Source organism: Pyxicephalus adspersus, chromosome 11 (assembly GCF_032062135.1).
Source record: "Pyxicephalus adspersus chromosome 11, UCB_Pads_2.0, whole genome shotgun sequence".
NCBI lineage: Eukaryota > Metazoa > Chordata > Amphibia > Anura > Pyxicephalidae > Pyxicephalus > Pyxicephalus adspersus.
The window spans coordinates 12,582,790-12,600,661 of NC_092868.1; positions in this window are offsets into that span (position 1 = coordinate 12,582,790).

A 17,872-nucleotide genomic window follows, 5' to 3' on the forward strand; every position below is an offset into this window, starting at 1 on the left:
ATTGGTTTGGCTATATTGGCTCTAGTTTTTGAAATAATGAACTCAATATTAACCTTATAGAAAATTAATGAAACATGAACATTAAACAAAATAAACAAGATATGCCTACGTATACAAAATTAAAATTTTGAAATACCTAATGTCAATATATTCTATATTCAGTATATCTACAGAACTAATCACAAGGAAGTCATTGCAAAACTCTTTATGATTTCCTTTTGTGCTGATGATCAGGACAATCACGTTGAAGGCTCCAGCAGTAGTCTGCCATCATGTGTCTATCCCATCTGCCCTGATACCTTTCTTCCATCACCTTTATATCTTGATGGAACCCCCCCCTCTGTTCCTCACTATGAACCATTTTATGCTCATAGTAGCACCCAAATTTTTAAAGTTTAGGAACAAGTTTTGTACCAGTTCTTAAAAATGTTGTGCTTTATGGTTACCCAAGAAGTTCTTGTCAACCATGACATAGCTGTGCCAGGCAGAAGCTTCAGTATTAGTCATGTAACTTGTGAAATTTGAATTATTTATTAGTTTCTGAATCGGGTCCATCAAGTATTCCTGCTTTTAATTTTTCAGTACTCAATCCAGGGAAGAATCTACAAATGTATTTGAAGCAATCACTGACCTTGTTTAGAGCTTTATCAAATTGCTCCATTAATCCCAACTTTATGTGTAGTGGAGGGAGAATGATTTTTTGTTGTCAGCCATTGGCTCATTAATGATGTTCACTGCACTTTTTTTCATGTTTTCCCTTGGAGGCCATGTCACCTTTTTCCAGTAATCCTGCTTTGCTCTACTATCCCACAAGCAGATGAAACATGGGTACTGTGTGTAGGAAGTTCACCATTTTTAAATCAACACATATGGACCATTGGTGTTCATGATAGCAAAGCTTTTATAAGACCATTTTGATATTTTCATTTTCACTTTAAGTTTTGTTGAGTGACCAATTGGAATTGATGCATAGCAGTTGCCATTATGCAGTAAAACAGATTTCAAACTTTGAGTGGAACTGTATATGAAAAGCTGCCAGTCTTCTGCTCGGTATTCTGGTCCTCCTTTATGAGCTAGTAGTCCAGGGATGTTACAACAGAATACAAAGTCTCCATCTTCACTGAAATATGGTAGGAGTGTCACCTCTCTTGTCCTATAAACCGGTATTTTAACTTCCGGTCTCAGACAGTTCTGTTCTTTTGGCCTGGATGGTAAAAAGTTCAGATGTTTGTTTTGACAGACTTAGATCACGTAATAAATCATTGAGCTCTTCTTGGGAAAACTGCTGGTTTGATGAAACACTTCCTTCATATTCACTTCCACTGCTAACTCCTGGATTATACTTCAAACCCTGTATATCCTCCATGTTGGATACAGGAATATCAGGGAGTGTACTGAGCACTGGTATAGGAACATCAGCACCATGCGGCACAGGTCGTCTTGCTGATTCCAAATCAGGGTACTCCACTTGTTTTTCTTGTAATGATTGAAACCTTTTACATTTACAGCACAGAAATAACAATCATTATGATGTTTTTGGGGCTCTCGCCATACCATAGGTACACCAAATTTTAAACTTTTCAGTTTTCCATTTTTCCACTGACGTAGACACTGTACACAAGTTTTGCATACCATTTGGGGACCCCAGTACTTATCTTGTTCCCCCAGTTTAATACCAAAATATGCAAGATATGCTTGTTTCACAAATTCTGTAATGTTTCTTTTTTGTTTTTGCTGAGAATATTCACCACAAATGTAGCCAAATACATTAGGGCCATTTAAACAACTTCTTCTTGAAGAAATCATATTTCTGTAAAAGAAAGAAAATGTATGAATAAAAAGAAGGCAAATGAAAGTTTTATGAAAATAATGCTACATTTATTATTTAAAATGCAAAACATTGGTGTAAATAAAAATTGATAATAATATGCTGTGGTAATAGTTGTTTGTTGGTAAAATCGTCTATTCCATTCCTGTATCACATGAACTAGAGCCAATTCAATGAAACTGATGTCATTTCTGGATTTAGCAGACCAGAAATACACTAAATAAATAAAAAAATCCTTGGCAAGTGTATTTTTTTTTTTTTCTGAACTGTGTTTACATTGTATATTTATGTATGGAGCCATTATGTACTAGCAGCTCTTCTATAAAAATCTAACTTTATGAATAGCACAAAATGAATTGATGAATAAGTAATAATCACGGCTATTGATTTGTCTACTATCCATTTGCATGAACAGTATTCAGAACATTCACAGTCTGTAACATAAAACATTTTGCTTCCCTAAGGCATGGACTACAATGTAGCTATTAGCAATTCTACAAGAAAACAAACTGATTTACACACAATTAGGATGCTCCCTAGGATGCATAAGCTTTCATTCCCACCGGATAATTTATTCTAACCTAACCTATGCAGCTATAAAATTAAAGTTATACCAGCTTGCTTCAATGTGAACAAATGGAAACCAATGTAATCTATAGGTGACGTCTGTTATGACTAGTGCACTATAGCATAGTAAATTGAGTCAATCATTCAGGTGAAATGGGAAAGTTACATTAAAAAAATAGAATACAATTGGTGACATTTTGGAAGGACGGATAAAAACTTCTGAAGTGGACAAGAGTCTTCAAGTTTTTTTCTATGCAACACTTAGTGTTATAATTATTCTGCATCTTTTCTTTTTGTTTTATTGCAATTGTACAAACATGAAATGACAGCAAATGCAGTAAAACACCAACAAAACAGTCTACACCTGAAAGACAACCCTACTTTAAGTTTTACTTCCCCATCTCAGATTTGCAGTGTGGGTTGTGTTATTGGTGACAAAGAAGATCAATGAGTTTTGTGTGAGGGGTAACAAAACTTCCTTTTTAAGTTATGAGTTAGATATCATTGGTGCTTTATATTGTGGTGGGGCAAAAATATTGGTTTCCGATCTGTCTGTGAAAGTGGAGGACCTTATGTTAAACTTCCCTCCCATGCACAGGAAGTCATAGCACATACTTTCAACCACCAAATTCTGTGTGTGCTGTGTGGTGTCCCCTTTTACCGATTCTTCCCTGGCTTGCATAGAAGTAGGTTAAGAGCACATTTATCCATACATTCTAAGCCAGCTATAGCAGTAATCTCAAGTGTATAAGGACTGATCAAAAACAGCCTGCCAAGTGCAGGTGGCAAATTTACAATCAGTCCGGTTAGCTCAAACATTCTCAACCAGGGTTCCTCCAGAAGTTGCTAGGGGGTCCTCAAACTGTGTTTGATTAATCTACCATTTTATGATGCCCGCATAGTTTTGGGGCCAACACCACTTGGAAGAGGCAGCTACATAACTCCAATGATGTTTTCAGTTGTCTACAAAGGTGGCATTTCTTCCACCACTGTAAGGGGACATCCTTTCCGATGGCCACCAATTTAGGGTGCTTTAATACCATTGACACCCCAGAAGTTGGTTTTAGGAAGGGTTCCCTAGGACTTAAAATTATTTAAAAGTTTCACCAGTGGTAAAATATAAGAATGGCTGGTTTAGATAACTTTGATCACCATTGGCATTGAGTGGTGTCAGATCCAGGTCCTTCCTCTACATCCTTCACTCTACATATTAACTATGAATGATTGAATGACCCAGCTGTTGTGCTGTATTCTACCTTAATAGACATCTAGAGACAGTATATTGGACTTCTTGTTTGTCTGAACTCTTAAATCTGTGGGTAGCTGTACAAAATGGCAGAATATAACAATATAATATGCCTTTCTGTAAGGACACTTGCTTTAATGTTCTTAGCAACAGTCTGGGAATCATAAGCATTCCGGATCCTTCAAGCATACCACCTTACAACCATGTGCGTGACCTATGCTGAGATTGATGGACCAGTAATATTTATTTGTTGAAACAATTGCTGACTCAGATCCACTATGCACCCCAAGAGGACAATAAAAAAATCAGCTGCTAAATTTTATTTTTCTGTCTTTACTGAACAGATGGAATCAAATTGGCCCTCAGCTGCATTTTTACACACTAGTCCTTCTGTCACATATAGATGATATATTCTTATAGGGACTCATTGCTCACATCAGACCTTTATATATTCCAACACAATCTTACCTAATTTAAGTGAGCAGTTCATATGGCATAGGTCAGCCTCATTTTTGGGATTCTTATAGATTAAGGTGTTTTTTATCACATAGTATGTGCAGGTAACCTCGTGTTTCAGTATATGTCAAGGCAAAGTAATATTAATTAATAAGAAACATAGTATATCTGTACTTTTTCCATTCTTTTATTCCATGCTTCTGCAAGTACCTAAAACCAATTGTTCAAATGGAAATGCAGCTCTTGAATACTGTTGAAGGCTGACAACACACAACATTTTAGTGGACTAAGTGATGTCAGCCCTACCCCATGTCTTTGCTTATCTATCCAACTACTACTAATCTCAGATCTTAGCAAGAAGGCTAAAGCTACGTACACACGTCAAATTTTTCTCGCCCGATAATCGGCTCAGGGCCTATATCGGGCAAGAATCTGGTGTGTGTACAGCCTGCATCATTCATCGTTCGTGGATCTGTCCTGGTGGATCCACGGACGATGAACAACAAGCGATCCTAATGGAAGGGAAGGGGGAGAGCGTGCAGCGGGGTGCTTCTCCATCGCTCTCCTCCTCCCCTCTCCATAGAGCAGAACGGTGCTGTATGTACAGCACTCATTCATGCATCGTGCAGTTCTTATTCTTTTACGATCCTTTCCAACGACAAGAATTGCACGTGAGTACGCGGCTTAAATATTCTGTAGTCCAAGAACCCAGGCAGCATATACACATTCAATTATTGTTGCTGAAAACAATCTTTCATGATCGTTTCAAGTGACAAAAGAGTGGCAAAAGAATGAACGAGCCTTGCACAAACCATACCAGTCTGTTCTAAGGAGAAGGGAGGGGAATGAATGAGTAAGTAACACCCTGCTGTGCACTTCTCTCTTTGCTTGTTTTGGTTTTTATGTGGTTGGGTTAGGACGGATCCATGAACAATGTTGGGCGACTTCAGTACACATCAGATTCCTGTATGAGCTGAACCTGACCATTCATATTAGGTGAACATCATCTAATGTGTATACATAGCCTAGGAGAGCTCCTTGAGATAACAGTGTGCAGGATCCAGGACTGAACACTTTAAGCACATATAACAAAACACTTCCAATTGTATTATTAATATTATTAAAAAAACTATATAGCACCAACATATTACGCATCACTGTACATTAAAAAGGGGTATCAAATGACAGACAGATACAGACAGTGACACGGGAGGAGAGGACCCTACCCAGAAGAGCTTACAATCTATGAGGTAGGGGAAGTAGCACACACCAGGAAACTTTTTTAAATAAACAGAAAATAAAAGCAAGCTGAAATAAAGCATGAAAGACCATTCCAGAGAGTTGGGGCAGCTCTAGAAAAATCTTGGAGCTGAGCGTGTGATGAGGTTATGAGGGAGGAAGTCATTATAAGGTCATTGGAGGAGCAGAGAGAGCGGCTAGGGGAGTTTTTTTATCAGGTCAGAAAAATAACAGTGGGACAAGAGCTGTGGAGTGATTTAAAGGCAAAGCACAGGAGCTTGAATTTGATTCTAAGGTGAAATGGAAGCCAATGAAGAGAACTACAAAGAGATGCAGCGGAAAAGGAGCGGTGGGAAGGATGGATGAGTCTGGCTGCAGCATTCATAATAGATTGTAGAAGAGAGAGTCGGGTTAGTGGAATACCAGAGAGGAGGAGGTTACAGTAGTCCAGGCAAGGGATGATAAGAACATGTACAAGGAGTTTGGTGGTCTCTGGGGACAGGTGTAATAAATAAACCAAAGAGGATTGGATAAAATAATTTCATTGTTCTTCAGATGCCAACTTTAGATACCTATAGACACTACCAGGCAAAGTTCAAACTTCTTTTCTAGCTGAAGTTCCAAACACCAGCTACTATGTCCCTAGTACTTTATAGTGACAAAGCAGCTAGGAAGGGGGGTAACCACAAGTGTCGGCATCCGGCACACCTTGAAATACTGGATGCTGAAAATACATACACTGTTTATACACACAATAAATACAAGTGCATGCCATACCTCCACAAGGACACTTTTTAGCTTAAACTATATAAAAAAACTACAATTCCCAATTTTACAGACTAGAAATAAATATTCAAACTTTGTAGTTGTATAAACAAAGTGCTTTTTTTCTTGTTTCTACTTTTTTTTTAAATAACAAATGAAATAATTCAAAGTAGGAGTAAATGGTTCAGAACAATATATTTTATTTATTTTTATTTTAGGAGGGATAGTTGAAAAGGAGAGGTAGAGTTATTTTATGTATATTTTGACTTTATTAGGAATCTTTGACTTTACTAGGCATCTAAGTTGCACAGATTTTTCCAAGCTGAAGCAGACAAGCAAGAGAAAGTCTGTGCAAATGTCTTGGAAGTGCCTGGTAACACATCATATGGGTTCTCCTAAACACCTCATTCCTTCTCCAACTGTCACATCAAGCTGGCATGTTAACATTGATTGCTATTTTCTTAACAGAGCACTCCTTGTTTCAGGCCTTTATGATGCCAAGAATTAAAGCTGACATGCAGGGAACTGGAGGTGCCACTTCATTGTGTAAACAGCCTTTGTGGATTTGTTTGCTATTGTCTGAGTATACCTGTGTACAAAAAGAAAATCAGAAGCTGATTTCAGATAAATGCTGGAAATCAGGCAGTTTTTTCTTATGTCAATTTTAATAGTCATTTGCTATTTTGTTTTTGAATTTTAGAGCAGATCCATTCCAGGTTTGCTAGATTCCCCAGGTTCACTGATGAAAGTGTATCCATTCCAGCCTTGTTGAGATTCATTAAGTCAGGCCCAAAGTGAAGGCAAATTCTACTGCTGATAATTATATCTTTAAGAGGTGGCCCCGTTGGATAATTTTCTCTTTACCTCTGTAACAGATGCAACTGTAGGATTTTAGATTTCTCTTTACTGTCTGTCCTTGTGACCATCCCCAATCCCCAACAGTGGTAAGATAAGCCTCAATAAAGAAAACATATATGACAATGGTTGTATCCATAGATTGTAGGTTCTTTGTATCCGTCTGCATCTGTCTGTCATTTGCAAGCCCTATTTATTGTACAGCACTGCATAATATATTGGCGCAATGTATATCCTGTTTATTATCATTAATATTAATAACAATAATAATAATAATTTAAAAAATAATAATCGTCCTCTATCCTGCTCAATTTAATTTAAAAAGGCCTGAAATTCGACAATAATGAAGATTCTGTATACAGTATGAATAGCATATAGTCAATATTACTGTAATTTCTGTATCCACATTCTCTGCTGGTTTGCTTCGGTACACAACAACATTTTCTGCACCTACAGATTTCACCTAGAACTCATATCTGTAGTACACAAAAGCTTTTTTTCATTTCCAATGTGATCACCAAATCAATATATGATCAGATTGACCAAAAATCACATTTATTGACTTGAGCAAAGTCATGTATAGAATCAATCAAGTTAGTGGAACATATTGGAAGGGCAGAATATTGTACATGCCTGTACTATGTTTTGGAACCAATGGCCCACGGACTATTCTGTTGGTAGTCAATTAGACCAGTTGGCCAGTCCAAAAAAAGCAGCAGGTACCTGTCAAGAAATCAGTGAGCAATACCTACCTAGTTAAAAACTCCACACCTGTCATCCTTGTTTTTGCTTCTCTAGTTAGCTAGTCATTGACACAGATCGAGCATGCAGCCTGAGAATTGTTCATGCCCCAAAAGTTTACTTAGTAAGTTATGGAGACTCTTCAAATTTTGCTTTTTATCAGTGTCTATGGTAACAACAGCACTGCTAAAAATGCAATACATAAATATGTAAGAGGAACTAAACCTAAAAATACTGGAGAGGATACACTTTCATCAGTGAAGCTGGGTAATCCAGCAAACCTGAAATTAAAGTGTCCTAAAAGTCATTTGCTAAATGTTAGCAAATTTTTTCAGTCTTGGACCAGATCCGTTCCAGGTTTGCTGGATCACCCAGCTGCACTGAGGAAAGTATATCCTCTCCAGCCTTGGAGAGCTTTAATAAATAAGGTCCATTCTTCCCATCTCTCTAATCCACCATGAGCTCCTACTCTATCTACTTCCCTCCTATCTTGTGTTGCATTATAGGTGAAACACAAACTTATCACTGCTGGGACCAATAATGCTGTGCAAATGGACCTGCAGGGTTTTAGTTTGGCTTCAAAGTTTTTATTAACAATGGTAAAGCTTGAATGGGTAAAATATATTTCTATGACATCAATAAAAGGGATTGTTGAAAACTGCAATTGATTTTTCCCATCCATTAGTGAACATATATTGTCACGGGTCAATTTTACGTGCAGAGTGAAATTCTGTGTATTTATCTGTACTTATGCATATCACAGCTGAACAGGAAACAAAAGAAGATGAACATCACATTTAGAGACATTAGGAAGTGTTTTAACATGTTCATCAAGAAGACCAAGACTGCCTGCTGGTTCATATATATTGTATTTGGTTCAACAAAATGAAAGTAGGCCTTTGGGTACAGAAGAGTATAGGATGCAGAATATAAAATAAGTAATTAAATATTTCTCAAATATATGCAGTTTAAGAAAAAAGAGAGAGGAGGTAGAGAGGAGCTCATGGTGGACTGGGGAGAGGGTAGGGATTAGGAGAAGCAGTAGAAGAGATATGACTGCAGTTCGGGGAGTGCTGCCAGAAGGTAACGTGTGTACAGCAGGGGAAAAAAACAAAATGGGTCAGACCTAAAAAGTGTGGGTAAGTACTTTTCTGCTAAATGTAGTCCCAGTGGCACAGTACTCAATACAAATTGCAATCTCCTTTTATTGCACATCCATGAAAGGATTGGGGCTCACATATGCTGTGAACAGCTGGCCATGGCTGATCTGGGCTTTGCTTTTATGGACTCAAGAGAAAGAGAATAAAGCTTCACATGATGGAAGAATACTTCAATGAGAACAGAAAGCTGCAACTATCTTTTATTAATAAAATAAAAATATGGGATAAGATGTATATATCATTTACAACTATTGTGTGTTTCGTTTTGCATAGGATCACCCTACTACCCTACAGGTAAAATTTTATTCTTGATCTATATTCATATCAATTTATGCGTGTAATATACATTTTTTTCTTATACATGTGTATTGGTGGGTTCAGTAATGGCAGTCTCTGGGCCCCTTATTGCCATAGCAATGGAACAGGTGAGCTGTTGCTATGGCAATGGAGAAATTAGCAGTGATCTTGGGATGAAAGAGGGGTTTCTACAATGTGCTATAATGTCACAGCTGCACCATAGTTATGACAACAAAGGGATCTACTGTGGTATCCCTGCCATGGCGATGGAGGGATCAGGCCCATTGGCTCAGCAATGGGAGAATATTTTATAGTGCTGTTACCTTGACAACTGATCTAACTCATATGAGAAGCAGGAATTCAATTATAATTGCTAATGATAGCACTGGCTTACCTCTGTGAAGGTGCCATGCAGCGATGATGGTCCAGGATCTTGTCATTGCCACGCCCTAAGAAACCACCATCTTCCCAGTTCCCCTTCAGCCATTAGACATTCTCCCTAGTTGTTGGCCCTGTTTGCGATACTAGTGCATGTAGACCTGAGCTATACACTACCCTACGTGCAGCTAAGACAAAAAGTCATCAGGGGTAGGGTTTTTTTCATGTATCTCTATTATGTCAACTAGCACTACTTCCTGGTGTTGTTTTATTTTTTTTTTTAGTTTAGGTCCCCTTTACCTTCTACCTACCTTAGTTATTCATTTTTCAGCTGCTGTTTTTTTTTTATGTTTCATACGGTTATATCTATATTTTATTTGCATCATTAAAAAAGTGCAAAATTGATATTTTATTTTAATATAATCTAACCGAAAATGACTACATAGTTTGCATTCAGCTGGCCGGATAACCCTTATGACCTGTGATCTCAATTCTGTCCTGAGCAGTATTGCTGAATGTGTTTGTATGTTGAACACTGCAATCCATAGACATATTGAGCACATACCGAGTGTAAAAATACCTGGAAATCTCTCGGCAAGATTCCGTCATTTTAATCTTTGTGTCCGGCAGTAGCTCAGCTGGATATAGTAATGAAATGTTAGTAAACTGAACCTGTACATAATGTTATTTGTGTCACATCCATGGATACTTTAGGAAGTGTACATAAACAAGGATTCTAGGTCCTACATGAAGTCATTGAAAGAACTGCTAATGCTAAGAAACACTTAACACGTTTTATAGTAAAAAAGACCTTCAAGGAATTTTCCACCAAATGGATATCATGCGTTCAGAGAAACATAATTAGAGGAGCATCACCACTGCATGTCATTTAAATTTTGAATCTCATTTTACTAAAACACATATGATAATATAATGAATAAAGTAAATAGTCTCTAAATGATCTAATTTGAAAGAACTGTCAAAAAAATTGCTGTTACTGGTAACAGTGTGAAAATAGATGTACAATCATCCAACCAACAAACTTTACAAGCAGAGATTGAAATATAATTGTCATACTTGGAAAACAAGCAACAAATACTGCAATGGACATTCTAGGTGCCCAGTAGAAGACTTGTGGCATGTTCTTTGGGTTTCATGACCAATGCCTCTGGGCTCACCTTAATTGTGCATCATCCTTTTGGGCTTTGATAATGCACATAGTGGTAACTGAAATGTACATAAAGATGTTCTAGAATCGTGTTCCACATACACGGAACCCTTGTGTTTCTCCAAAGGATTTTTGACATTATAAATAACATTTTGGGAAAATAAGCACACAGTCAAATAATTGGCAACCACATCCAAACAAAAAAGTTTTTTATGGTGATATGCACAAGTGAATTTTTTTTACTTTGAGATACAATTGATTTATGTAATGAACCTGATTGATAACACATTGATAGATTTCTGGAATGCTGCTAACTTAGTGTCCTTGTGATGAAGCCTACGGGTGAAACGCGTCAAGGACCTAGCAAACTAAACAACATCATTGCAGTATCCTAGTCATTCGTTTACAAATTGTATGTATAGGAATTAATTTTTTTCATGTTGTTTTAAAAGAAAAATAATAAATTGCAAATGTTTTTAAATTTTAATTGAGTGTTACAATCATGCACCATAAAAATCCACCGCATACTTGCTAGGGGTTCCTTATGCAATTTGCACCTCTTCGCCCAGTTATCTCTGACACTTATAATCTTTTTGGCTATCTGTAAGGGTGAGGTTCTTCCCACTGGCCAGTAATTATAGCAGAGGTTTTTTGAGGACCTGAAAGTTATTTCCTGGGGTTCCCCAATATTATATAATATAGTAAATAGTTATCGTTCTTTTATAGTATAGTTTTTCCTTTTCTTCTATCCTTTTTTCAACAAATATATTTTGTTACATAAAATCTGTTGATGTTAACAATTATTTATCCTTGGAGGTTATTTATTTGACACTTGCAAACTGTGGTTACCATGGAAAAGTCATTTGGGTGTATATATTTTATGGGGCAGGGGATGGAACACTGTGCCACTTTTTTTCTCATAAGGTATTAGTAAAAATTTTGCCATTACCTTGGAAGCGATGTCAAGTAAAGGAACAATAGTGAATTGATGCAAGTTTCTAGCTGAGGAAATGGGACCTGTGTGTTTATATACATTCTCTATTGTTTAGAGGAGGATAATACATGTTCCATTTCATCCCAGCAGGATCTTCAGAGAGTTAGCAAGTCGTCTTTTTTTATCATGTTGACCAAAGAAGAAAAGCTAGGCTTTATAACACCAACACAAAACACTCATTGAACAAAGAAGAACAATTATGTATAGTAAAAAAGAGAATTCCTATAATCATAAGCATTTCATTTGTTTCCTTTGATCTTTAAATTTGAACCATTTCTAAGTAACTATACCACCAAGAGCTATTATACTGGTGTTATACAACTTTAGTACAGAGATTTCGTTTAATACCTTAAGAACCTTTTCCTGTTCTTCCAGTCATTGTAGAGTTTAGACGATGTTAGTATTGCAGAGTTTGAAAGCAATCAGTAAAAATAGCACAAAGAAAATGTCATAGCACAGATAACAAAATTATTATAGAGTGAAGATTTTGTTAATGCATAGTTATGGATGCCTGAAAGGTCAGTCTGCCCAAAACCATTATTTAGGTTTTTTAGTCCATGCTGGAGAGTTGAACTACTTTACCATTTCTTTTTTGTTTAATAAATTATTATTAGGAAATTAAAAAGAAGGGTGGGGTAAAAGATAATATATCTGACAGGTAAATACAGAAAAAGAGCAAGAATACGAAATCATCAATCATAATGGCATATCAAAAATAAGTGGTTTTTGGAGTCAAAAGAAAAAGAAAGGAAAAAAAAGACAAAAAAACAAGCAATATTAAACCATGTACAAAATTTACAGTACGTAACCTTGCTGAATAACACATGCGATAGAAGAATATGGGAGGGGAGGATAGGGAGGATAAAGTTTTGGGGAAGTCAAAGGGAAAAAGTTAACCAACTATAAAAATCAGGTTCATACATTCATATCATGAAACATGTTCCATCAAAACAAGGCAAATAACTGTTGACTTAGGGTGACCATACCTGAGAAAATTTGTCCAGTTTATCTTCCTGTAAGGCAGGGAGTTTTTCCATGAACATAGTTTGGATTAATCTTTGTATCACCTCAGGGATTGACAGGGAACTGGATTTCCAGGCCCTGGCAAAGGTTTTCCTGGCAGCTGTGAAAATGTGAGAGATCAGACAAAATTGTGGGAGCATACATGTGGAAGGTTCCAAGCATAAAAGAGCGTCCATGTGGTTCATGATGAGGGAACTAATAAAAATACAATTTTTTGATAGCATAGAATTGGCACCAGAAGTGGCGAACGATTTGGCACTCCTATCAAGTATGCAAATATGTACCATTGTCTGCACATCCATGAAGATGGGACTATGGGGGTATATACTATGTAGCAATTCCATTTTAGCAATCTATGCACCACCAAGTATATGGACAGAATATTATTCTCATAGGAGACACCTTTTTCTTCTCCCCCCCTACCAATACTCACCTTGATTTGGGCAGTTAACAAACTGCACACACCACTTAGACATCTTGTTAGTGAAACTTTTCATCTTAGACATCAAACTTTTCCCGGAGATGTTTAAAGGAACCCAGAGAACACACATTTGCATGTTATTTCTTGTAGGTCCCTCTCACTGTCCCTATGCATATGTAGAATTATCCTATGTTAATTGCCAATGAACAGTACTCAACTCGGCAAAACAGTGAAAAATGTGCCTCTCATTCACCAATACACCATCTCTCCTTGTCCACTCACAGAGTGCCTTATATTCTGTGAATAGGCAGGAAATGGGTGGGGGTACAAATGACAGTATTGTTTTGCTGTTACTTTTGCAGCACGTAACTAGGCTGTATTGTGCATTGGCTCTAAAGAGTAGATGATTCTATATATGCAAAACATGGGGGATTAGGGAACTGAATCTATTTTTTATTTTTTATTTCTGTATGTGGAGTTGATCTTTGCTCTTTATAAACCTGACCACTAAACCATGTTGAACATAAACACAAGATGTACTATTGAGAGCATCGGTCGCAAACGGGGAAAATTTTGGTGGTCCGTGGCTTTGGCTGGTGCGCACCCCAGGGGGGTCAGGAGAAGGACCATGCTGGGAGGGTTTTTAGTAACATAATTGATTTTATGCCTACAGTCTGTTGCTGACAGATAACGAACTAACAATTTTTTCTGGTTACAAGTGCTCAATGTGTCAATATAAGAAAACCAAATGATGAGTATTGTGAGTTCTTGGAGAGGAGAGAACCTATTATACCCATGGCTGTTTTTTTAGATTGACATTTTTTCAAATTTATCTTGACATTTTGCCCACCCGTTGTGTGTCATAGCTGCTTAGACAGGTAGATCCATGAAAGCTTGTTCTGAAAAAATGATGAAAAGTATCACAGACAGTATTCACCTTTGTTCCTACAGCTGCTTTCATTACACCCTATAAGCTAATTACCACTTTTATAAGAATTCCTGGTGGGGCAGCTGCTAGGAAGTGGAATACAGAGAGTGCTTTAGGCCAGTTCCCATTGATGTAACCACACTCCAAGAACTACATCTCTCAACAGCATGTTCTGTAATAATACAGAGCACCAGTCAAGACCCATGACTGTTCAAATGGACTCACTTTGCTGCTCTAAATGTCCACAGTCAAGCAAATCAAACACATATTACTGTACACACATAATACTGTCCAAAATGTGCACAATTATAATTATTTGCTGACGCTCCAAATAGAAAATGCAGCGCCAGGTAATAAAATCGAAAAGTATTATCCATTGAGCAAAGGCTGTGCTGTGCGATAGATTCCTTATTTACCTTGCTTAAACAATATTTTTGTCATGAACATTTTGAATAAACCAAAATCATATGTAATTACGTCGGTGCACACAGAGCGGCTTTCAGCAGCATCCAGTAACTATATGAACAAGCTTCTACTTGTGACAATGCTCATTTCAGTCTTATCCAATGATTCATTTAGGTATGATGAAAATGTTCATGGACAGAAACAGAAATCTGTATTTCCATTGTAGATTGCTTATTTCCAGCATTTAAAAATCATAACTGATTCAACCAGAGATGTGAGTGGTGAATACTGCAACCTATGCACCTTCCCACTATACAGCAGGGTTCTATATGATGATTTTAGCCTGCCTAGACTGCTAATCTTAACTGAATTAAAATAAAAAAAAATACTCTTGGAATATATACAGTATAATACTCCCTCTAGGGTCTTTGTATAGCGAATATACAGTGGCTTCAGAAAGTATTCGGACCCCCTTCACTTTTTTTAAATTTTGTTGAAGCTACGTTTCAATATCATTGATGACAATTTTGTAAATTTATTAAAAGGAAAAAAACCTAAATCTCACGTTTACATCAATATTCAGACCATTTACTTACTATGTAGTTGAGGCACCTTTGGCAGCATTTACATTTGGGTAGTAACCGAACAAGCTTTGCACACCTGGAAAGGAGGATTTTCTACCATTTCTTTTTGCAAATTCTTTCAAGCTCAGTCATATTGGATGGGGATCATTGGTGGACAGCCACTTTTAGGTCTCTCCAGATATGTTCGATAGGGTTCAGGTCAGGGTTGTGGCTGGGCCACTCTAGGACAATTAGTCTTGGTCGAATATCTCACTATTCGATTTGCCAGCTTTTCGATCAAATAGTGAGAAATTCTCCGGGTGATGAAATGCCGAATTCGAACACAAATGAAGTCAATAGTGTGAGAATTTTTTTTTAGGGTCTTTTAAGGGCTGCAAGAGCAATCAGCCCTTTACTAGTTGTATGTGTTCTTGGATAGAGTTAAAACACAAACAATAAATAAATTACTTTAAAATTATCTATTTTTTTAAACACATTTTTTACATTTTTTCCGCAAATTTTTACAGTCGAATCCTGTGTTTTTCGGGTCAGGTCTATCCGAATTCGAACAGCCATATTCGGGCTGAAAATAGGGACAACCAGAATCCGAACACCAACACTACTCCTAATACCTGACCAAAAGAAGTCACAAGCTCCAATATTAAATGGAACAACTTTTAGCTTTGATTACAGCAATTATTCACAGTGGTATTATGCTGATAAGCCTATGCAATGTCACAATATTTATTTGAATCTTGATATTAGAATTTTCCTGTGTCACCAAGAAAGAAAAGTCTAATGGTGTAAAAACCTGGTCATTCAGTATATATTTATGGTAGTCAGCTGACCTAATTTTTTCCCCCATAACTTTGCTGAATGTAGACCCAGCTTAGGGACTTTTCTTGGCCAGGTGTATATACTATGTATAAAATATATGACTTTTTTTTTAAAATGAAGTAATAAATGCTTATTGTTCTACCACTGCAGACTTGCCTATAGTTAATAATTTAATAAAAGTAGGAGCAGCCGAACCTCCCTGGAATTCTGCTATGCCAGGCACATGGCTACGAGGATTTTCTGTGAGCATGTATTGCAGTGTGCAGAGGTTTAAGAATATTAGGTGTTAGCTTGTAGCTACACCCTCTAGCACCTCAGATATTATAGACATGTTGTTCTTTATAGCAGACATGTTTCCATTTAAATTTTACTCTATAACTGTCCTTCATTGTACCACTTATTAGCACTATTTTACTATACTATAAATGTTTTTGCCATTATGTTATAGGAGTATGGAAGAGAAGGATATTTTAATGTTGTTGGTCAGTTTGAACATGCATTGTAAATGTATCTGAGTCAAGATAGCATAAGATAGATATTTTTAATATGAAATTATATGGACCAAAGTTTGCATGGGTTTCTTGGTATGGCAGAGTGGCCTTACATATATCTGCAAATGTGTTCCTTAAAATCCCCTGTTTTTAATCTAAAGGGTATGTTTTAAGGGAAAACAATTGTCATTATCTGCTTATACAATTCTTAAAGTGTAGAGTGCTGTGTGGAATCTCTGGTAATGATAGTGCCCAGCTATTCCAGTTCAGAAATTATTTTTTCTTCTTCAAAACAGTAGTTGCATAAATCTGATAGTGGAGGAGCCAGAGCAATGTGGACTATGAAAAACTGTAAAATAAATCCACTGAACAACTATGATTTGGTAGATTATGCATCCCCACTAACAGCATAACAGCAATGATTTTGAGGGTAATTTAACCCTACTGACACCGAAAGGCAGACAGATTGGGCCTCTGACTACAATGTTGTATAGTATTTGTGCTATCTTTAAGGTAAATACATAACCAATCCTTTTGTTTTGCATTGGTTTTGTAATTTTTTACTTATTTTATCTTTTTCTTTTGTTACCAGTTGTTGCTTATACTGTGTATACTTCTGTGTACTGTGTATGGTTCAGACCTTTTGCAAGCCATCCTGAAGAAGCAGGAAACTAGTGCTGCGAAACGTGTGAAAGAATTAAACATTCCAGAATTTAATATTGAGTTTCCCTATATACTTGGCAATTGTTGCATCTTAGGGAACAAATCCCGACAGCCTGTATTTCTTTAAGGAACCATCTTAAGGGTCACAATGGTCAATGGTCAGAAGTTCACATCTGACTTTATTTAAATGATGAATAATGCTTGGTCATTTACCTTATGTTAATACACATTTGTTTTTATTGCTATTGCTAATTTTAAATGTTTTTTTAAATGTTGTGTTTTTATAGTAATCTTTTGGAAGTCCAGCTTTCTTCCCCTCTTCGAACCTTTTGGTTCTTGGTATCTTTTCATGTTGTATATTACATAAATGTGATTATAGTATTATTCTACGTTGTATGTACATAGAGTCAAACCGGTGTGTAATTTGCCCCATGTTTGCTAGAAAAAATATTTGGACCCCAAAAGTCACAAGGCATTCTTCTGTTTGATAAATAATACAAGCGTATTCATCCCCTACTGATTGTGAGTGTATAGAGGCACATCTTCACTGATCATCAATAAAAGGTCCTTCTACACTGCTATCAATGAAAGGAGGTCCTTCTACTTTGACCAAGAATGTAAACTTGTCTTTCTTATTTGCCCACCAATGTAAGGAGGCACTTCTACAATGATTATCAATGCAAGGCATTTATCTTGTGACCACCAACGTAAGGAAGTGACTCTTCCATTGACTACCAATGTAGGGAGGCAACTCATCCATTGACCATCAATGTAAGGAGGTGGCTCTTCCACTGAGCACCAATTTAAGGAAGCATTTCTGCTATGGCCAGCAATGTAATTGTCACAT